The 24156-nt window shown below is 38.7% G+C and overlaps 1 long non-coding RNA gene across 4 annotated transcripts in view; it reads right to left on the reverse strand.

Moving 5' to 3' along the window:
• Positions 1 to 24156, reverse strand: part of LOC137858793 (uncharacterized) — a 47512-nt gene that overhangs the window by 18052 nt on the left and 5304 nt on the right. For all 4 annotated transcript variants that reach the window (XR_011098003.1, XR_011098001.1, XR_011098002.1 and 1 more), the window contains exons 2-3: positions 19995 to 20163; positions 19804 to 19914 (exon numbers count right to left, since the gene is read on the reverse strand). This is a non-coding gene — a long non-coding RNA (uncharacterized lncRNA). The remainder of the gene's footprint in view (positions 1 to 19803; positions 19915 to 19994; positions 20164 to 24156) is intronic.

Below are 24156 nucleotides of genomic sequence, written 5' to 3' on the forward strand. Positions count from 1 at the left end.
CACAGTTCACAAAGGCCAGCTCTGACTTAGGAAAGCAAGTCTCCCTAAGCTTCTCTGCAGTCAGTGGAGAGAGTGGATCATCCGTCTTCAGCTGTTGTAAACAGGCATCGTTCCACTCGAATCCATGGACGCAGACCAACATATACAGACTGAATATCTTAGGCTGTGATCCCAAATCTGCAGATCCGCACCTCTTAATAATTCTTTTCATGCCAAGTGTAACGACGTTGGACAACCTTTCTGAGCTTTGATTTGCAAGCTTTTCATTGAAAACACTTGCAGTGTCAAATGGCCTCCCAGATGAGTTCTGTATTCTGAATCTGGTGCAATTTCAGGTGATTCTAGGGTGTTCTTTCCCTTCTTTTAAGTGTTCATTCACATGCATTTGCATTTTATTTATTTATTTATTTTAAAGGAGGAAGTGATTTTTGTTTTGTTTTGTTTTGTTTTGTTTTTTTTTGTTATTAATATCTATAAAGGCCCTCAAGGAAACAATATCTTTTCATAAGCCTACTGGACAAGCAGGTGGTTTGGTCTCAGGCTCTTATTCTTTGTCGTCATAGAACACCAGGGAAGATAGGAGAAGTGTTGCTTTTCTCTTCATTTTTTGCTTTCCCCAAGCAAAAATTAAATTTTTACAGGGATAAAGTAGTAATCTACAACACCTGCAAAGAAAAAGCATGTACTTGATCTTTTGACATGACTTTTTCTTATGTATGGAAGGTAGAGATAGAAATGAGATATTTGTCTAGTAAGGAGAGAAGAAAAGAGTAAAATCTCCACTTGCTCTTGTACCTCTCATCAGACCTACAGGCTCTTAAACTTAATTCCAAGTTTAACCTGGACAAAGAGATGGAAAAAATACACTGTAGGGAACAAGCCTGCATTGGCAGTGGAGTGGATTCAATGACCTAATAGTTCTTTTTCCATCTCTGATTTCTTTGATACTATTTATAAAAGGGAAGCAAAAATGATGGGCCACTCCAAACAAATTGTTAACATAAAGCAACAGCAAGCATCAGAATTGGCAAATGCCTCTTTAAGACTTAGGCAGCTCATGGAGCCAGGGAGAAGACTAATAATGCACCTCTCTGAAGGTCCTGGGCTATGTTTATTTCCCATATTTATTTAAAAGAAAATCAAAATACTTTTAAGCAAGTCAGCTGGTTCCAAATTTAGGAACAATTGAACAAAGAGGAATCTGCTAATTCCAGATGGAGTGCATATAGTCCCTTGGCACTTATTACTTACCAAATGTTTCGGAAAGCAAACACATGACCTAAAAGATTTTGTGAGTGTGGGGTCCTCAAAAAAGCTCTTAACAAGTCATGTCTTTCTAACCATATTTACTTTACCCACACACAAAAACCCACTTAGTTTTCCTTTTTTTTTTTTTCTTTTGGTTAAAAAAAAAAAAAAGACAGACAATGCTCCCTTTAAAGACTATTTATGTACGATTCAGTTATCCCATAAGGCCAGGGGCTCTGTAGGTGTCTCCTTTGAAAGGCTTCAGCTGTGGAGCATCTGCTCTCTGTGCATGAAGGCCACCTTTCCCTGCACCATGGCTGGCGTAGGTGTTTGGTTAATGCAGGAGCCCTCCCACCCAGCGGTGTGGGAAACAGGCACCTATAGGCAGCTCCTCGTCTCAAAGATCCAACATAGGTTTTGTGTTTGTTTTCTCCTACATCCAGTCCTTTTCACACTCACAACATACTACACAACAATTTATGTTGCCCAACATACTGCACATAGGTACTAAGCCACCCTCAAAACACATCCCTAGGCTAACTAATGTAGGCTTGCCGGTAAACGTTTCATATTCACGTTGTATCTTAATTAAACAGGAAACTGAATCTGATGAATACAACTAGGAATTTTTTAGTGTGTATTATATATCATTATAAAAAATCTTTACTCCCCAAATTAAATACATCCAGGGAAGTATAAAGTAGAAAAAATAAATAAATAAATAAATAATGAGGGCAGTTTGACCAAAAATCAGAAAATCCTGCTGAGAGGCTTCCTTTTCCAGTAGCTCTCCAGCCCCACAAGCACAGTAATGTAACTGAGCAAATGTTGTGTTAGCTCCTGTGCCTGTGCCCACAAAATCTGCAAAACTTCTGCTGTCTGCATGGGAGGATTCCCTAAAGAGGGTCTGTTCTCTTCTGCTGATCAGATAAGCCCAGCCCTACCAAAGGGGCGGAAATAAAGAGAGCAGGTTAGAAAAGTGTCTAATAAATATTAGGTTTAATTATATATATATTTTTTTTCTATTCCTTTCAACAACAGAATAACACCTCTTTTCTTAAAAAAGTAAACCCCCTTCCCTGCTCCAAAGAGTTGGGAAAAAAAAAGGGGCAAAAATAAAACAAATGTTTAAGACGATTAGTTGTGATTAAAAGGGATAAGAAAAAGGACTTCTCAAGATATTATAAATAAGTTTAATTTAGTTACAGAGTTTGTATGAGAGAGATCTATTTCCCTAAGGCTTCTCTTTTTCTTTTTCTTTTTCTTTTTTTTTTTTTTAGTTTTGAGAAGTTTATCATTTATTTTAAAAATCTTATCTTCATTTACTCTGTAACCCTCTTGTTTAGACCTGTATGGATATCATTTTTTCACAGCCATAGACACAGACCAGAAAGAACCTGATGGCAAATGCACTTATATCAGTTCAAGGACCCACGGTGTGAAATCTGCTTGCTGCCAGTGCACACCCGCTCCTTGCTCAGCTGCTTTCCTCTACCCGTGCGCTGCGGCAGTCCCTGATGTTTTAGTATTGCCGGTATTTCTCTGAAAATCCTTAAGCTGCACCAACTAACTCCACTGAACAAATTATTTTACATTTTTAACTGAAATGCTTTTTGTTTTTATTTTAATGAATCCCCTAACTCCAAGTTTAATTAAACTCATGTTTTTTAATTAATTACCAACAAATGCAAATGAGGGAAACTACACAAACATGTATTCACTGTTCACAGATACAGTTGTCTTTTTGTGTTGTTTGTTTTTTTTTTTTCTTTTTCTTTTTTTTTTTTTTTTTTAAATCCTGAAGTGTCAGGATTTAAAAATCTTAAAGTCTTGAGGGTTACAACCCAAACATTATTTTCATTCGAGGATTTATGAGAATATCTTACAAGTGAATGGCAGGGAGCTCAATTGCTTAAAGGAACATAAAGCAAATTGCAGTTTCATTAGTTTTATCAAGTTATTCTAGCTAAATAACAGTAGAAGTCAGCAGAACTAGGCTTCTGTGTACATTATTAGAAGAGAAACATAGAAGAACTTTCCCATCAGAGGTGTGTACAGTTAATGGCTCTAAACGCTGACAAAAGCAAAAGCAGACTTATTAAGTGCTCTCTCGAGTTCAGCTACAATAGAAATCCTGAAAGGAGGAAACGAGAGTTCAAGCAACAAAACTCAAAGCTCTGAAAGCCAGGAAACACAAATTTAAGGCATGGAATATGCTCATGCTTAAATCTTGGATATTGTAAGTACCTCCAAGTAGTGGTCTCCTGGTACTTGCAAGTGACTATTGCCAGTGCCTGAAGAGAGTGCACAGGGGAATTACCTTCTTTACAGTATAAGCATCATTATTTTCAGCATGAAATATTTCAAAATCTCATGAAATATTACTCTGATGAGCTGTTCAGAAACATCTTAGGTTCTCTGATGACTTTTTAACTCAAAATACCATAAAAGCATCCTGTCCTGTTTCCAGAGCTAATACATGGGATTATTTAAATTGCTACAGCAAGGAGACAGGAATCTTTATTTCTGTTCTCTTCCTAGGCATAACATGGATGAATATGGTGATGTCTACACGACCCGTTTAGCTTGCTCTTGGAGTTCCAGAATAACTTAAATTTGCACACAGAGATCTCAAGCTTGCTTAAAGCCCAAGCTGGGTGCTTGAGCTCTGGCCCTGCTGGACCACAGCCCGGAGCTCAGCCCAGCATTGTGGCCCTTGGCACCAGGGACAGCAAGCAAAGCCAGCACTGGAGGCCTCTGAGAGAGTCCCCTGGGCACTGTGCTTTCTCTTAAAATCAGCAGATAAGTGCTGTTTTTCCTGCATAGCAGATGAATTTCTTGTGTGCAGCAGAGCTCTACACCTATGGAAACCATATTCTGCAAGTGTTGCAATATTTCTTCTTTCCACTTCATTGTATAGCTATTTTTAAATCATTGGAGCGGTTACATTTATATATTCATACACCTCTATGTACACACATACAACACTTCTACTTATCCCTCCTCCGTTTCCCTCTCCAAAACATCAGGCCAATTTCTCTACCCTCTACCTTTGGAGGAGGTAAAGTGGCTTCTTGACACTAAAGTATCTTTTCTTCTGTAAAAGGCTTTACTTTCCCAAAAGATGCAACATGTGAGTGCACACATTTTTGGTGCTCCTTTCCCAACAAGAGAATAAATAATATCTTAGAGACATGCATATGTATTACAGCTTTGGGGCAAGTGGGAATTTTTCTGACTCTCTGTCCCTCTGTATCCCCAGATGAAAAATGGGAATAAGTCACCCTTAACAATCTTATGCAAAAATTTAATTATGGTAAGCTTATCTAATTGACGTATTTTGAGGAGGTTAACTAAAAGATGTCATATGTGCAAAGTTATTTGTTGTGTTTAAAGATACTTGTGCTCCCATCCTTGGGAAAATTCCTCACGTTCCCTGTCCTGTTGCACTTAGAAATGATCCTATCTTGATTGCGTTCCAGTTACCCAGTGTCAAAAATAATCAGGAAGGGGAAAGATAAAGCACAAGAGCATTCTGTGGAAGGCTGCAATCCCAGCAACAACTCCTTCCCCTGCCTGCCTAGCCTGAACATATGCAATCCTTTGGAGAAAAAAAAAAATAAAATTAAAAATTAAAAAAAAAAAAAAAGAGCAGATCTGTGTCCATCCAGCTCCTGAGCAGTTCCTGCAGTAAGACAGTCTGCAGGCAGCTGCACAAGATCTATAATCACAATTTCAGAGCTTGAGAAAGTCCTTAAAATATCCTACGTCCTCTGGCCAATTCTTTTAAGCACAAGGAAACAAAGCTACTCCCTGCTTTGCTTTTTCACAGCTTCCCCTCGGCCCATACTTCGCTGAGCGTGAGGCACGGAGCCTTGCACAGGGTGCCCCAAACACGGGGGAACCCGGGCTCCCACCCTGGCGGTCCCCATCAAAATGGGCCCTGGCGAGGAGGGGTTTTCCTTCCTTAAGAAATATTGCAAACAGAAGATTCCCATGTTTGAAAGGTCAGAGGAAAAAATATAATGCACTCATGAAGAGACAACCTCATTAATCCTGTTGTTCTTGGCCCAGTCAATAGAAGAAACATAAATGCTGTCAACACTGCGCTGCTAGATAAAGGATAAAAAGTGGGAATGAAATGTTTTACTGCAAGGACTGTTCTTATAGTTTGAGAACATTTCTGGAAATAACCTGAGCTGAGAAAATGTTTCCTAGGAGGAATACATGCTGTGGGAAACTGTGTGAAAGATAAAGTTTGGTCAGTGACCTTCTCACTATCCTCTAATCACGCAGCACACAGCTCAAAGGAGAGAAAAGAAAAAAAGAAAGAGGGATACTGTGCAGCCAGAGACACTTTACCTTCCCTGCATTACATGAAGTGAAGTGGAAAACACAGGGGTATCATAAATCTCCATTTCATGCTTTTGGATACTGTAGTGAAATAATAATCTACTGAAAGAAAAAAAAAAAAAAGTTACTTTTGGTTTAGGGCACTTTAATAGCACAGAATGCAATACACCTTCAGTGAGCATAAAAACAAATGACTGAAAGTTGCTAAAAGGGGAACTTTTCGTCTGTGCAACATTAGGGATGGAGAAAGAGCATCACATTTCTCATCCAAAAGCAGGAATGACAGAGAGGAGGAGGATGCACGGCTACCTCTCCAGTGCAGGCGGCTCCCAGGAATGATCCATGGCAGAAAAGCTCAGATTAAATACTTGCACATTAATGCTTCAGCAGCATTCAGATACTGTCTCTGCACAGACATAGTGAGTAAATATTAGCATATGTGGTTACTCCTGGGAAGATTAGGGAGTCATCAAATACGGCTGTCCCTAGCGCTCTGCATACAGTATTAGAAAACTCCCTTCTTTAGGTATTTGTGGGGAATATCACTTCTTTGTTATTTTATTTTTCCTTTTCATTTAAAAACAAAGTTGCTATAATTACTATCTCTAAAGATGATCATTTCAGGACTGGTGTTACAGCCACAGAAATGCCACAGCCTTTTTGGCTTATGTATCACAAATCTGAAAAATACATTGTGGTCCTCCTGAAATGGCATTACTGGGGTAAAGCTATGGAATAAAAGCTGGGTAAATATTTTCCTTGTACTCATCAGTAGCTGGCTGTTGACAAATACACTACCTAGAGTGGTAATGCAGGATAATGCTGTCATTACTGGGGGATAAACACTGCAGTTGCAGTGCATCTCTATAGATCTTGCAAAATAGAGTGCTTGGGGAGAATTTGTCCTTGTATACAACATCTTTCAACTATTTCACCAATCAGCATAGAAATAATTGCAGAAGCAAGTGGTAAGCTAGTTTCAACAAAATATGGGCAAAATATACACAATATATAACAAAATAATTTGAACTGTTGAAAGTAGAGATCCCCCACTTTTTTCTTTTTTTTTTTCTTTTTTTTTTTTGAGTCATTAAAAGAAAGGGAATGGACTGGACAGAACAAGATTTCTGTCTGTCTTCTTCACTTTCTGGTTTCACATCGGACATAAAACAGAACGGGTGTAATAAGCTATTCTCTTATTTTTCTTCCATCCATCTGGAAACAAGAACTACCAGAAGTCTGACAAGAAAGCCTGATCTCCAGCCAGATTTCTAGAAATGTTAATAAGAGTTCCTTATTCAAAAAGCACCTTCAAAACTTCTGAGGTTCTTTTCCTGATGGTTCAGATGTCTCATCATCTACCACAATTATTTCTGGAAATGATCCAAGAGGTGCCTTACAGAATTCTGCTACCACATCTAATGAAACACACAGCTCTGCATAAATATATAGATAGATTATACATAAGCATGATAATGCTGGTGACTAGCGATTAAGAATAAAACCTTTTGTAAAAACTTCAATACCAACATAAGAATCATAAGAACACCAAGAACATTTCTCTCATGGGCTTTGCTCAAAATATTTTTATAGGGAGAGAGTGTTCCCTTTGCTTAGGTGTCAGCTCAGAGCTCTCTGGATGCAAACCAGAAAGGTCCCAGAGACACCCTGGTGATGGGGGAGCATCACAAGGGCTTGACTTGCCCTTAGGTAATGCGTCCTATCCATCAGAAGCTGGAGACTGTGATTTGGACAGAACTTGCTGTTAGTTAGGACCTCAGAAAAAAACACCAAAGACCCCCCAGGCTCAGACAGACCTCCACCATCAGGCAGCCAGGGCGGTGGTTCCTTGCCTGTGCCTCAACTGGGTGAGCTTTACAATGAGGCAGGACCTGTAACTCTGAGCAGTGCCGCATCGCAGCAGTGGAGCACCACCAGCAGAATTTCCCTGCTCCATTTTGTGAGGAGCAACTTAATGGCACTATCGACATCTTCTGTGATATACGTCCTGTGATCAGTGCAATTACTGCATGTCATCACCACTGTAAATTTACCCAGGCTGAAAACATTTTGAACTTAAACTGCATACTTAAGAACTACTATCCACCTCCTCTTTGTAAATTAGCTATATGATTTATCTGTGGGAACCATTTCAAAAAGTATACATTCAGAAATACATATACCACATGATGTCTTTTCCATATGGCATCTCATAATTATTTTGCTGTGTGTGAACATGATGAAAACAGTTTCATAATTCTCTAAGGGTTAGGGTAAATTATTTCAATTAGACATATTTCAGAGCAAACATTACCTTAGGGTTTATTAATAATAGTACCTGAGAAGGAACAGCTGCCTTTTAAGCAGCAAGAGCTGTCAGCTTCTCACTGCTCCCCCGTAGCACCCCTTTTGTGACTCTAAAAAAATGGCAGATTTTCTCATGCTTTACCTAAACAGAGAACTTGGCAGCAGAGACCTGGTTGTAATCCTCAGCAAGGGAGCTGGTGGGTGGATTTTTTCTCTATAAACTCTTGTATAAACCACACCAGTCTCCTGGTATTTATTTTGTGTAATGTTGGAAATAATACACAGATCCAACAGGCCATGTAAAGGAGTTTTGTAACTTCCTGAAACCCTTTCAGGCGAAATCTTTTCTCCAACAGTGGTCCCAGGTCATTGGGATATTATCACCATTTTTAAGGGCCAGGTTCCTCAGCTATTTGTAATAATATAACTTTGAAATTAGGAAATGGAAATCTAAATTAGATCAGCTAATTATTAGGAATTGTTAATGGAATTATTAAAAAGAAAATTAGTTAGACTGTCAAAGTATACAGACAAATTTGTAAGCACTGTGCTTACAAGCAGCCTGCCTTGCAGGTTTTTTTGTGCCCTATTCCTCATCTAGCAGTTTTTATATATTAATACTGTCATATGGCATGCACTGATTTTGAGCTACAGCTTCTGTGACTACGCCTCCCTGCAAGGAATACTTCTATTTTTAAAGACAAATGCCTAAGAATCACTTAGGTGCATCCAAGTCCCTAGAAACCTGAAGTGGAATTGCACTGAGTGCCATGGAAAATCCCTGCCACTCCTCACCCCACACCACTGGCAAGGGATGAGAGAACTGACCCTGAATACACAGTCATTACAGCTGGGTTGAGAAAAGGGACAGAGTTAAGTCCGTTGGCTGATAAATAATGCAGGTACAATCACAGGGAGTGTTGGTGTGACTGGCTCCTCATTACAAACTGTGGGCTGGAATAAAATTTGCTTGTGGAGCTGTAGGTCTGAGAGTGGAAGGCGGGGGATCAGCCCCCATCAGTTCCTATCCAGGACCATACATGGAGGAGGGCTGAAGGCACCCCTTATGGAACAATGAAAACTGAATCTGAGAGGCCTCTAATAACATCTGTGAAAGAGTTTTAGAATAAATATGCTGAGAAATCAGCTCTCACCTTGACCATCAGTTGTGGCTGTCCCATCCCTACTAGTGCTCAAGGCCAGGCTGCGTGGGGCTTGGAGGAACCTGATCTACTGAGAGATGTCCCTGCCCATAACAGGGAGGTTGGAACTGCATACGTTTTAAGGTCCTTTCCAATCCAAAGTATTCTGTGATTCTGTGACCCTCAGTCTTTGAATCCTACAGTCCCTGTGTGCGTATGAACTGAGTTAGAGTGGGCTTCAAATTCATTTAGTGTAGCTCTGCCATCACCTTTAAATATATATGCATATTTATATATAAATAACATGAAAAAGATAGAAAGGGAATGTTCACACATACATAATTGTAGGTAGAACAATATTCATATCCGTGATTGCTTGAAAGCCAATACAAGGATATCTAGAATGTTTAGTTATCACCTGGCCAAACATGACAGTTCCACTACATCATTATCATACCTTAATCTTTTCATCTAAGCTACAAGAGGAAAAAAGCATTTCCAAATAGAAAAAATGATTGCTAAAAGGCATTCAAGCTATAAAATATTTCCTTTTGGTTCAGGTCCTAGTATTTTTGCCTGGCTCAGGTTCAGGCAGCTCTATAACTTTGCTGAATGATTTCCAAAGGGCCTCTTGCCCATATCTTTGTGCAAGAACATTCACATTTAGCCTTGAAATTGCCACTTAAAAGCCATGAGAAACTGTTTGCTTCTCTGTCTGGTGTGTGGCTTTGCCTATCCTCACCTGGTCCCAGCCCCACAAAGACCTTTGATGCTGAATGCTGCAGGCTTCAAGGACAGGACTTTCTCTCCCATCTGTTTGTCCTGCTCCGGTGTGGAGAAACTGATAGAAAGCAAATGAGTAAGAACCCTGAGCCTCAGATCCCTTTAATATTTTGGAAAAACAAGCCTTTTTTTTTCTCACGTTTGGACTTTGAAACTGCTATTTCATTGGGGAAGTGCATATTCTCAGTCATGGAGACTTCTAATCTCTTTCTCCTTGTCATGCAAAGAAGAGACTGCTATAACAAGACCTCTAACCTTTGCTTTCTCCTCTACTTAATCCCATAATTTATTCATTTTATTTTATTTTTTTCATAACCAGAAAAACTTCATTATAGTTCAGATGCTTTTATACTTTTCAAAATACCACACTTTGTTGAGTTCAAGTTTTTTGGACAACGACGCAGAAGAAATGAAGCTTACACATAGTCCTCTCTGCCAGACCTTTCCTTCCTTAACCATGTGAAAATTTACTGGCTTACTTCAATCTAATTCAATAGAGAGATAGAAGCCCTGAAGATAATTAAATTCCTCTAAGTTCTGCAAACATTGGCAGCTGGAGACAGGTAGGATATTAAAAGGACTGCCTCTGCTGCAGGAGTCTTTACAAGGCTCTACAACAATGTTTCTCTTGGCTTGGCCTTGGCCAGGAGGCAGGTGTAACCTTCTGCATAGTGCCCAGCCTCTTGTGCAAGCAGAAGTTCAGGGGAAACTGAGGCATTGTTTGTAGGTTCCATGGAGGGACTGGAGGCAATGCAAGAAGATGAAGACCTGGTAGAAGAGTAAGGAAATGAAGGACACAAATTCATAGGAAATGAAGCCTCAGAAATCTTGAGGCAACATTTATATTGCTCTATATTGCTCTACTCATTTCTACAGCTGCTGATTCTCAAAACCTTGTTTCACTTTTTTTTTTTCTTTTATTTAAAAAAAAAAAAAAACAACAAAAAAAACAGGACAATACAAGAGCAAACAAACTGACATACCTGCTTGATATCCAGAGTGGAAACCTTTGTACCCAACTATACACCCATGCAAAAAAATTTGTTATCTACCTGTTGTTTTTGAACCTTAAAGCTTATGGCAGCAATTCAGCAAATGCTTATATCACAATTCATCTGTACTGTAACTTGTATATTGCAGGACTTGTGCTACTCTTGTACCTGTTCACAGTAATGTTGCACAAGAGACTCGGGTATATATTTGTGCTCAACAATTACACACTCTCCTCTGCTGGCAATGGGACTAGGCCAGGAGTCAGGAGACAGACTTCCATCTGTTAGTAAAAGGTTGTGGGACTGCAGAAAGTTGGTGTTGTTTTTTTTTTCCCCCTCTGTCCTTCTTTTTTCCTCTCCCACACTTTGCCTCTTTTATTAGTTCAAGCTAAAAGTCCTTGGGCGGAAAGGCTTTTTTTCACCAGATGTTTGCATGAGCCTAACACATTGGGAGCCCTTTCTTAGTTGAAGTCCAGATGGCCTATTGCAAAGTAGATAATAACAAGACTCTAGCAAACAGTGATGTTCTTATATCTGTATGACAACATCACCTTTGAAATGGGAATACTCATCTGTGTATGCTGTAAGAATACATTTTCACTTGTGTATTTAGCTGTAATAGGCCCACTAAAATACAAACATAAGATCTTAAAAGTATCTCCATCAAAATTAATGGACAGCCTGACAGAGATCAAATTTGTCTTCTGTGAAGAGATTAATAATCTTAAAGCTCCTGAGCTTTTGCCATGCCTGTCTTATTTCTGCTCTGCTGTACCCAGCCTGCTAACAAAGCATCTCTTCCCTTATTCCATGAGGGAGACCGGACTTCTCATAAACGTTGTATACCACCCACAAGCCTGGCTCAAGACCCATCTATAAATTTCCTTTGCCTTTTGAAGAGGAGAAATTTTCCTTGACGAAGGTGATTATCAGGTATTAGAGGCTAATCTTATAATAAATTTGTGAATTAGTAAGCCTACTTCTTAACTAGTCAAAAGCAAATCCCTCTTGCTCATACCTTGTTATGTTAGCATTGCATGTTATCATATCACTGGTATTTAATCGTTTGTCAGGGAAAAAAAAAATCTCAAGCAGAGATATTCACTTGCTGACATGAGCCAGGGTCACAAGGTTACTCATCATAATGTGTTTTTCAGATTATTTCATTTAATCCCAATGGGCTTTTATTTTGTGTGTCAATTTGTACAATAAAGTTCTGTTTTATAAGATTGAGTTTGCTTGTATGTTGCACTTAAAATCTGAAATGCTTAATTCTTTCTAAGGTCCTAATTCTGTTCTGCAATACAGTGTTGTGTGCCCTCAGTGAGAGAAAGTCAGTGTAATCTGACACAAATTTCAAAGGCCTCCCTGAAGTGTTTCCCTGCGTGTTGTGTGAAGGGAGGAGGAGGGACATGGTTGAACATCAGCTTTTGAATTGCCCCATTTTGAAGGGAAGGACAATCAGAAGCACTTGGACCCACTTCTAATACCCTGCAGTCTGGATGCACGGCTTGATTCAGGTCCATCTGTACCCAAAAGCAGGAATAAATAATGCATGTGAGGGGCTGCAGCAGCCTTCGCATTAAATATTGATCTGCTGGTCCTCTGCCACTCTGCAAGCCCGCACATCTCCAGATCCACCTGTCTGCACCACGGTGACGGCAGCTCCCTGAGGAGGGGCTTTCACGTTGTGCACACAGCCTATCGTCCAAAATAGGTGGATCTACAGCAAATTTCCTCAGTGTAATTTATTCCACACCCTTGCTAGCATAACAAGTGTTCCCGAGCCTCCATGGATATGTATTCAAGAGGGAGCTGTCTGTCTACATTTCATTTTACATTTCCTTCAGCTAGTTCAGAGATCCATAAGCAAAATCCAGCACCCAGGGACATCTGAGAGGACTTCGAATTCATAAACAATAAATGGTTTACAATCATCCATACCTTAACATTTTCATCTCTGGCAGATAGAGCTTGGATAACTGCTTTTGGGCAACATGCAGACTCTGTGTAGTACAAGTATATTCACCAATACTGAGTATTTCATTTGACTTGGCTGTTTTTGAGCAGAGGTTGAGGGTGTCAGAGGGCTACCTGAGGGAGAAGAAAGAAAGAAATACACAAAAACCTCCCCAAAGTGAGGACATGTTCTGAATGCAGGGTAAGATCTCCATGTCCCCTCTCCCACTGATGATCTGGCAGGCAGGGCTGCCTTTCAACAAGATGGAGCATACACAGAACCCTATTCAAAGGAGCTGCTCAGAGATGTGATCCATTCTCAGGTCTCATGACTGAGAATGAAGGAAAACTAGAAGGTGTGGGGAAGCCCTGGAAGCACTGTTTTGTGACCCAAGAGATGGGCAAATCCCCAAGACTTCAAAGGTTGACTGTCCCATTTACCCTGCAATACGACCCAAGCAGTGGCCACCAAAGAAATACCCTTTCCTGCTCATTCTACAGCTACCATCTCCAGACATCAGACCTCAACGTACATCAGAAAACTTGGAGCAGACCTCTTTTTCAGCCTTCTTGCTTGTCTAATCCACTCATCAATACGCTCCCTGGTAACAGTGATGACATTTGTTTGAGACTATGACTGAATCAGACCTGTGAAGTATAAAAAAGTACTAAGTATTTCTCTTACAAGAAATAACTATAAGTGATTTTCACAGTATTTCTTGGTTATGCCCAGATTTCTATGGTGCAGCGAGTCATTAAAAACATGCCCAGTTATTTTACACTCCAGACATATAGACACACAAGACATATTCAGACGGGTATGCGGGTAGCCTGGCCAGAAATGTTGAAAGGGTGGCATGGTCAGGATCAAGGTCTGATAGGCCATTTCATCTAAATGTTTCCTGGCTAAGTCACATACTGAAGTTTTTTCACACCTGCAAACGTAGAATATTGCTGGAAATCGAACAATGAACATTTTCTATGTGCACATTGAAACCAAATAGAAAACTCTTACAAACTCAGCTTTAACTATTATAGTTCCTTTTTTTTTTTTTTTTTTTTTTTTTCTAAATTCAACAAAAATCAAAAGTGCACAAGATTGCAGAAAACACAATAAAAATGTAGGACAATTTCCTTGTTTTCACCAAAATAAATAAATAAATAAATAAAAAGAGAGATTTAGTTTTAGCTTTTGGGAGGAGATTGAGCTCGGCTGACATTTTCACATAACCAGTATATCCTTTCCTCACTGTTGCACCGATCAAGTTCAAAATAACCGAATAGAAATAACTAGCGGGCCAGTTGTGGATCTGACATTCAGAATTAAGCAGATGGCAAGCACAAAAATACAGTCTGGGTTAAATAGTGACCACATTTGCCAGAAGCACAGACATAGAAACCCTAGCCACATCCAGATCATAGGCGGAGCACATACAGATCTACCAAAACACTAAGAGCAGAATTCAGTATAAATTATTCTGTCTTAATAGTACATGGACATCTGACAGTATTTTTCTTTTATGCACTTTTTCTTCAAAAGGATGGAATTTCACTCTGTGCTGGACATTTTGGCCAAGTGCTTTTTCCCAAATGGATGCAATCCCCTTTCTGATCTGAGTGCCTAACACCAGTCTCCTACCATCTCATCCAGACACGCTGCCCCACTGCGCTGACAGCTAGGAGGTGATATTTAAAGCAATGCCAATTGAGCACAACAGGGGATAGGAAGAGCAGAAGCAACAGAAGGAGGATTTTGCAAGAGCTTGCTAGGTCATGTTAAACTCCTTCTCTGGCCACATCCAGTGTCCAGCCCGTATGTCTGAAAATCTTGCTTTAAGCCTCTGTTATTTATTTGGAAATTTACTGTGGCTGTGGTTTAACTCTGAATTTCAGAGCTATTCTTTAATTGATATAGTGCACTTCATTCTTCATAAACAATAATCAAAGGTGCCAATGCCTTGGAGGACAGGGAGGCAGATGATCAATACTAGCGAATGACCAGGTCTCTGTAGGAATGTTACTTATACATCAAAATTTATACCGAAGAAGAGAAAGCAAGTCTGTAAGAGCTGTATTTATTAGTTAAAAGACTCATACCTTTGGCTAAGCATCAGTAAAAGCCTCATAGACAAGCTTCTTTGTTTCTGGCAGAAATAAATATTTATTATTGCACTGGGAAAAAATACCCTTACAAAGCCTAACTATTTTAATAAAAAATTTAATATGTTTATTTCTTCCAGACAGGAGATAAAAAGCTGTCAGACAAATAATGGTTTAAATTACAGTGAGATGTTTTCTTTACCTAATCTTTCTTTTACTTCTTTCCCAAAATCTATGTGACATGCTCAGAATCTTTATTTTTAGCAAGAAATGTCAAGGAAACACTTTATAGTAAGTGGCTGTTCACTATTAATTCTTTTGTTATTAAACTTGGGAACATTAATTAACATTAATCGTTTTGGCACTAATATAGATTTCCCACAATAAATTCTTTATACACATATACAGACCCTATAATCTAATCAAGCAATTTTCTCCTACCTAATTGGAAGGGAGAAAAAGAGCAAGATCGTTATTTCTTTTTTTTATTATTTTTTATTTTTATTTTTTATTATTCTGAGAAGGAGGAGGTGCAGGAGAAACTGCTAATGGGACCATGAAAGAACTATATAAGAAGAGAGAAAAACAGTAACTATTGCCATAGCCAGTGTATGTTCTACTCAATCGGGATCTGTATGTTATAAAAGGTAACATTGAAATTCGGTAAGGAAGATAGATGTAAGTAGCTTTAAGTATCAAGGAAACATATGGTTCTGCAAAAGCTGGAATAATAATAAAACTTTGTTTCTTCTTAAGAAAGAAAAAACAATCTTCTAAAATAATTTAGTAATTAACACATTGATTTCTAGTGCAGCTCTGATACAACCCAAATTTCCAGTGCAGTGGATGAATGTTGCTATTTAGTGAGATAAATATAACAGAAATTTATCAAAGAATCTTCCTTATAAAGAAGAAATTGAAAGTTTCAAATGCTAATGCAAATTTTGGACAAGCAAATATGAGCTGCTCTGTAGGATTCTGATATTTTGCATTGTACAAAACTTGGCATGTTGATCTCTTGTTGAACATGCCACAATCAGATTTACTGATTTTTCATGTTGGCAGGTACATTCTTTAAACCATTGCAAATAATCTTGCAAAATAAGGTTGTCATTACTCCTTAGATGCCCTAATTTGAATTAACATGATGAATGAATATACTGTATTTCTCAGAACAAACAAGTTGCAAGCTCCATCTTAAGCATGGAAGCTACAGTGTGACTGATTAAGTATGTACACTGCTTGCCAATTCTCTGCAGATCAACACAGGACTTAAATCTCACTTTCACTTTTAGACTTATAATTATTTTCAGAGTGAAGTTTCCATAATGAATAGCTAAAATCATTTATTTCAAATATTGATTTACAACTGGAGGCCTTACATTAATACATGTCTTAGTCACTTTGGGCCTTCACTACTAATCAAACTCTGTGCAGGTAGAGGAGAGAAAAACTGTGTGATGATACCCTTCAGTGGTACAAGGTCCAGACAGCACTTTGAAGTCCAGAATCATTCATCCGAAATCCAGCAGCAAAGCATTACACACAGATCCAGCAGTTCCTGAAGTCCTTTCCTATTAGTTGTTAGATTTAGTATTAGATTTAATTTATTTAGTCCATCCTTGAACAAATTAGATTTTAATTTCTCCCCTCATGCCTTTTCCCATGCCTTTCCTCTCCAGCTCCCATGGTTCCTGTCTCTGAGATCCTGTACATACTTCCTTTTAATCCCAAGGACTCAGATGTCTTTCACTATTCTTCCAAATCATTCTGGAAATGCACATTTTTAACATAAAATTCAACCTTTAAGAAAAGATATATTTTTAAAATTTTCCTCCAAAAAATCACTGTACTGACATGACATATCACAGCTTGGTCAATTCTTATATGCGATTTTACATGTATATCCTAAATCTAGCTATTGTCCTTATAGATTGCAAACCACTTCTAGTAGGCAGCTCAGAAGTATTTTTAAGCAATCTGCAACCTGGACAGCTGCAGAGATGATGTACAGGTTCTAGACCATCTATGTGCAAGGGTGCACATATGGACTCTGTTCACACATCTTCCTTAATGAAATCCTATGAGGAGCAGAAATAACAAGACATGAGGTCTCCATGGTCCTCCAAAGCAGGTCATACCATCCTTACTGATGAAAATATTTCAAGAAGATTAGTTTTTCCAGTATTTCAGTACTTTCCATAGGTGCAAAGTAATTCTATGGAAAACACCAGATTAAATGCAGCATACAAACATTTTGATCTGGCAGAAACAGAGGCTTTGCTCTCTGCTTACATTAAATATTCACAATGTACTTGGCCAGGCTCTCAGTGAGCATTTCCTGATTTACACCAGGTGAGGATCCAGCCTTTGTAGCTAAAGAGCTTTTGAGAAGCATTTATTATATAAAGAGATCATATTTTACAGGTGCTGGTGGAATATATACAAAACCATCAGGAACACACATAAATTCCTTGCTGGAAGACCCTGACTACTACAGCTCTGCCTGAAAGTCCAGACAGACCAAAATTGCACTGAGGCGGTGTACCAACATGGTTTCCCATCTGCTCGGTGGATAAATTGCACCAAGTTCCCAGCCAGTAACACGCAAGGGCCTATGAAAATGCAGTGGTACGAAAACGCCTCTTTTTCATTTCCCTCCGTCCATCCTGCCATGAAGGCAGCCTGTCTTCTCTCAAGGAGCCCCTATGTCTCAAATGAGTGTAATCATACCAACAATTCTCCGGCACAATGACACGGAACACACCACTACCTCACATACATTATTTGATAATGTTTTAGCACTGAACTGCTTTTGGTACCCATCAGCCCATGGGTTTTCCTCCTCCCAAGATGTCACAGAGTTATTGACATTGACAGAACCAGGTTAACAGCGATTAAAGGAACACTACAAATTCCTGCCTCTAGCATGAGGGAATATACAAATGCTTTTTTTCCTTTCTTCCTTCTCTCTCTCTTTTTTTTTTTTTTTTTTTTTTCTTGGCCTTAAAGTTCACAAATTCTGAAAAACAACAGGTTTCAGTACATGTTATTGTAAAACACACTGCAAAGGTGCATAACTTCTTGCACCCTATCTGAGGCCAGTCTGAATTTCTGGATTCAAAAGGGTTTTGTGAAGACATAAATCCTGCTAAGAGGTCTTCAGCTGCACAAAAACAGTGTCAGTAGAAAAGTCAAGCTGAGACTGCATAGCACATCTCTGTAATAAGAAAACAATCCGAAATGTGAAAAATGCAGTTTTCTCTTGTTATGCCAGAACTAGGAAGAGCCACCCTAATCCCAATATTAGCCTAACATATTCTGAAAAAATACAAGAGACAGTCAAAATTTCCAATAGCGCATTTTAGCATTGTCAAGCAATTCAGATGTGATTCAGAAGCTTATGGATACCTTCTGGCAAAAAGAAAAAAAAAATCTAAACATTTTCAGCTTCTACTATAGAAGAGACAAAATGCCTATGACTTAGAGAACCTGTCAAAAGTTATAAGCATAAACACCACAATTTTATATCTTCAGGACGAACTTCAAATACACAGAACAGCCCCTGGTTTTAATCTTATTTTTTCCCTTAATAATTGACCTACATAAGAGACCAAATCCTTGATACTTTTTGGCACAATATACATTTCTCTTACATGTACCATAGAGTTGTCACTAATTTCCCTAACCTATTATTTCAGAAGACTGAGGACTGGAACTGTGTCTGCCACAGTATTGAGGGGAGAAAAAAAAAAAAAAAAAGGCCCTCCCAAAAATATTAAAAATGAACAACCTGGTGGAGATTTCAATCCATTAGCAGCACTGAGCTTGCCAGTTCTTTACTGCAGCATTTGACAAGGCTCTGAGCCAGAGATTAAGGCACGTCTCCCGAGGAAGGAAAAGAACAGGAGCTTCCACACTTCATTAAGGATAAGTTTTATTTGCAAACTGCCAGCCCACAGAGTGGCACTGACTTTTGGGTCATGGAAAAGGTTGTAGTTGTGCACTCAAACTGTGCCAAGCTGAGCTAGATAATACCCTTAGAAAAGCAAATCAAAGAAAAAAAAAATGATAAGAAAAATAGGGAAATCCATGATCACAAATAAGACTAAAATAGGACTTGAAATGTAGCTTGTGCTCCAGTCAGCTTTTTCCTCCTCAAAACTTGTACTAAAGCAGGACAAGTGCCCAAAACAACAGGGAGCAGTTAACAACAAAATGTATATTCATGCTGTATTTTTTCATAATTTAAACATACATACATTCTCAAAATTATTTCACATTGATTTCTTTAAAAATGTTAATATCCCTATAGAGCCAAGCCTTATCATTATTTGATCCTTTTCCAAAGACTGTACTGAAATTTCATGACTGTATATATTTTTCACAAAGCTATTGTGCTTTTTTTTTTTTTCCCCCCCCCGGCTTGTTTTTCAAAATCTGAATAGAAATGCATACCTTATACAGTTTAAAGTATAAATCATAAATCACTCATCATAAAGGGCCAATACTTGAAGTCTTTATTTGGTATTTGCACTGGCAATTTCCTAATCATTTTCAAATGGAGTTGTGTTTGAGTAAAGACGTGGATGCCAGTAAAGGTAAGTTGTCTCCACTCCAGGGCTTTAGCAATAATCTTTTGCATTAGGTACCAGGTCTTCTTTACACTGACATCAGTAAGATACTTCGCAGTGAAGGGTGTTCCATACCCAAGGGAAAAAATGACCAGAGAAAAAATACTGGAAAATTTGCCTAAAAATGTGCACTAACAGGGATCATTAACAGACCTTTGAGTTGCTTAGCCTCACACCCTGTTGGTATTGTTGCAACCACTATCACAGCTATCACCCATTGAGTAATCTATTGCAAGCATTTTCCACGAACTCAGAAGCTACAGGAAGAATGAATAAAAAACTTACAACGTCTTTTTAATGTTTTGGCACATCCACTCTTCTCATACGGATATAAATGGTGTCAGGAGCTTGATTTGGAAGAGTCTGGATTTGAACAACTCACAAACAAAAAGGAATCTGAAAAGGAATGGCAGCATTAAAGGCCTACAGCAGATGCTGATGCTAACCTACAACTCTCCCAGCATCATTCACCTCACCTGGAAGCCCTCCTGTGCATCCTGGCACAGGGATGAGGGACCCTGGACATGGTCTTTCCTTCCAGCAGAGTCTCTCTGCAGCTGAATGAGTGCAGCAAGTGATACTGGCAGAAGTGAAAGTGCAGCTTCATCATAATCTAAGATTATGGCAGTATATCATCTTCAATACCTAAAGCAAAGCAAAGCAAATACATTAATTTTCTTAATCTGTAGTTGAACTAAAGCCATGTATGGACATAAAATGTTCCTGCTTTGTTCTCTGCTTTTCTTCATTACCTATTAAAATATGAACTTGATTATATACTGATACACAGAGAAACAAGAAATTTTAAAGCATGTTTATCTCCATGGAATTTCTCTTTCTTTTATTTGTTTAAAAAATGTATGCAGATCTTGCAGTATCCATTCTTATTTCACAAGTCCATGGAACAGTCCACCTTTTTCAACCATGGCTTAGTGGCAGTCCTCCAATAAACTTCCTGATCTTCCATGTTTTTCAGCCCCTAAAGAGAATTGGTACTGGTACTTTCAGCCTAACCCAACGTGTCATGATATCATGACAATTATAACTGGCAGCAGAAATGGCACCCCAGCTCAGACTAAGCAAAGGTGACAATCTTTAGTAAGCATCATTAATGAGATCAGTAGAAGATTTACTCTGCTCCATTCCCAGAACCATTTCTTCTCTCTTCCCTGTTATGCTATCCATGGTCACACAGGGAAGGAGAAATCAACAGCTGTAAAGAATTTTGTCTTTTTTATCTTCTCCTTTCAGGATAACCAAGTCTGTGACCTCTGGACGAACAGTCAAACTATTTGTAAAGCTGAGAGGAAGGCTCAGTTTTGATTCAAGCTTCATGATTAAAATTATCAGAAAAACACAGCATTCATCCAGGGAAGAAGAATGGCATCTCCTCTTAGTCTTATGAGCTGAGAGAATCAGTGATTGGGAAAAACACCAAAAACTTACAAGAGAGAACTTTTGAACTGTTTGCCAATTTTGCTTTGTTCCTATAAATTTTCTTCACTTGCCATGTTCCTTTTGCAAGAAAAAAAAAAAAAAAACTATAAACATTAGTTAGCTTTGTGGTGAGGTGTTTTTCTGCCAACCTGAGGTTAGAAGTAGAGCTGGGATCCCAAGAGCTAGGCTTTGTATTATAGTATTGTATTTTTGATGCGGTAGTTAAAAGTCAATTACTGTTTCCATTATAAACCCTGTTTTCCAAGGGTTTATACCTCAACCATTTTCATTTCCATCATGCTGAACTTGGCATACAAACAGTATGGATACACAATTTTTAAATAGACTAAATGAGGTTGGCCCGTTTTTAGATACAGAGTAGTCAGAAACCGTTGTCAGTTGATTTTTACTCTTTGATTTTCACGAACTAAACTATAGCTTCACTTTAAAAACTGGATTACTTCAAGGAATTCTCTCTGTGGTTGGGTCTGATACCTTTTACCAATGCATTAAAAATAATAATAATAATAATAATAGTACAAAAGCCCGTTGATAACATTCTCTCTTTAAGAGCTGATTTTCTATGTGCAATTTCAGAGGCCAAGTCTCCCAAGCCATATGTCCCACTGGAGACCAGAGTGTATCAGGCCACTTATGGTTCAGAAGTAGATTTTATTCCAGTAACTTACCTCATTTTGGAAAACTAGGGGCAAACCACCAACCCAAAGGTCAACGTCATCAGTAATAATCCCTCCAGGGACTTCAGGAAGCTTTGGATCTCACATAGGTGGAGGAACCATCTCACTGGTCTCCCCCAACATGACTCAAGGCTGGTTGTGCCACACAGGGCAGAGGGAGGGCTGTCTCACAAACCAGGTGAGAGCCAGAACAGAGCATTCCCTGTGCAAAGACCAAAATCCAGATGGCCGCTGGCTGTTCAAGCCCTCCATCTGGGGCTGCGTGTCACACAGTAATTGCACTCAGCAGATGCTAATTGCTTAAAAGCTACTTCAGCTTAGAAAATTCACTTTGCCAAGGCCACAACGAATATTTTCTTTGACTTCAATTTCCATGCATTCCTTCCACCTGAATTTCCTGCATTTTTTCTATTAATTGAAGATAGTTGGAATCACAGAGCAATGACACAAATATTTCACAATTCAGCTTCACCGGTGGTAGACTGACTCACATTTTGGTTCATCCCTGTGAATATCCATTTCTACAGAAAAGGTTTCTTTCTTCTGAAGTACAAAAAAAAAAAATAGTTATTTTTTACTATAATTGTTTCTGATGTTTTTCCCCAATACAACAGCCCTGTAGTACAAAAGCAGAACCAGCTCCTTAGTTTTTAAGGTGACCAATACAATCCTGAGCTTCTAAAACTGTCCCAATAGCATCTCAAACTTTTTTTTTTTTTTTTTTTTTTTGGACAAATAATTTTTAGAGTATCCCAGTAAGATATGTGAGCTTGTACTAGTTTTACTGTTTGGGAAAATGAATCACAAAAAAACTGTGACTCACCCAAAATTTCACAGAGGCTCAGGGTCAGAAACAGGAAGAGCACAAACATCTCTATTCCCACTGCCGTGTTTTAGGCTTTCAGTGGGTTGCTTTCCCAGGGCAGAAACTGAACAGAAACTGAACAGAAAGCTATTAGGTGTTAATCCAAATTTTGCTGATGATGACCAATTTCAATAAGCTTTAGGTCAAGATCTTATTTCTCATTTATTTTGGAATAAAAGAGATATGAATCTAAGATAATATACATGAGATCACCCGACACTGGCACCTTTCTGCACATCCCACTTAGCATCAAGGTGAGGTACCAAGCTGGTAAGCATAACACCAAGCTTCCTCACTGTTACCACTTACATGGCATAGTTAGGTTGATATATTTTTTTTTTCATGCATAATAAATAGGGCATATTACAGAGGTGAAAGGCACAGTAGTGGGTTACCATTTTCCCTTTCACAGTCTATGTGCAGTCACCATAGCCTGTGTGCTCCAAGTGCATGCTCAGATCATGTTTTTGTGAACACTGACAAGAACAACTTTCTTGAAAGCTATCAAAGCCGTCCTCATTATCCTTTATGGGCTGTACAGAAAATGTCTCCACTATTAGACATTTAACTGGAGTGCAGCAGAATGGTTTTGCTGGCCCCCTCCAGTTCTTCGGGTAAAAGCTCTGTTCATAATCAGTTTCTGCTTTTTTTAATGACCCTCAAGAGGTCCCTTCTGGTACACTTCAGTTCCCTTTCTAGTGTCCCATTGATTTTACAGACTTTAGGAACTTGCTCTTAACCTTCTGCTTTTTTCCTGGATCACTGCTGAATGATTAGGCACTACACAGCCTTTTGTTACTCTGTATACTGAGAGATATCTGGAGAATTAAAACACCAGTTACAATAACATTTGCTAGAGAAAGAGAGTGCTCTTCTCTCAGAGCTATTCACTCTGTTATGTGCATGATTTTATATATTTTATTTTTTTTTTGGAGAACAAGAATGACTTCAAACTCATAGGAAAAAAATACAGAGCTATCTACTTGGATACAAGACTGAAATTCACTCAAGAGCCTACATTTATATGTACCATGAATTTTAGCAGCAGAAGTGAAACCATTTAGACTTTCAAAGGGTGGGCCAGAGTCTGCAGTAGAGTGAGCAGCATGTAAGAATAAAAATAATTTTATATTTTTTTTAAAAGAATTTTAAAGGATTTTCCAACCAAAGTGTTTTCAGTTATCTGATTTGATTCACATGGAGCCACAACAGTGCCAAAAGTATGTTTGTTATGGTGGTTCTGTTTGTTTGCTTGTTTGTTTTTTAAGTTAGAGTCGTTGGAGAAATACGGCTCTTAAGACATGCCAGGTAAATTCCAACAGAAGGATGCTTGCTGCAAGGACTTCCTCTAAACCACAGTATAGCAGCAGTACAAGCTGTGATTGCATGTGGTGTTCCTCCAAAACCTCTGACCTTGCTCAAATTCTCTCACCTCACCAGGATTCTCTCACCTCACCTATCCTCAGCAGGATAGGTCCTGCTGCAGGAAGGACCTTTCTTCCCTATGTAATTTTAGGACCACTTCCTTCACTATGTGATCCCCAGGAAATGCATTAAATGTTGATTAGTTCCTTGAAAAAGCTAAAGGACAGAGCTCTGGTACCATCCTATGGAAACATCCCCAAATTTTCCCAGGAG

Source organism: Anas acuta, chromosome 6 (assembly GCF_963932015.1).
Source record: "Anas acuta chromosome 6, bAnaAcu1.1, whole genome shotgun sequence".
In the NCBI taxonomy this organism is placed as follows: domain Eukaryota; kingdom Metazoa; phylum Chordata; class Aves; order Anseriformes; family Anatidae; genus Anas; species Anas acuta.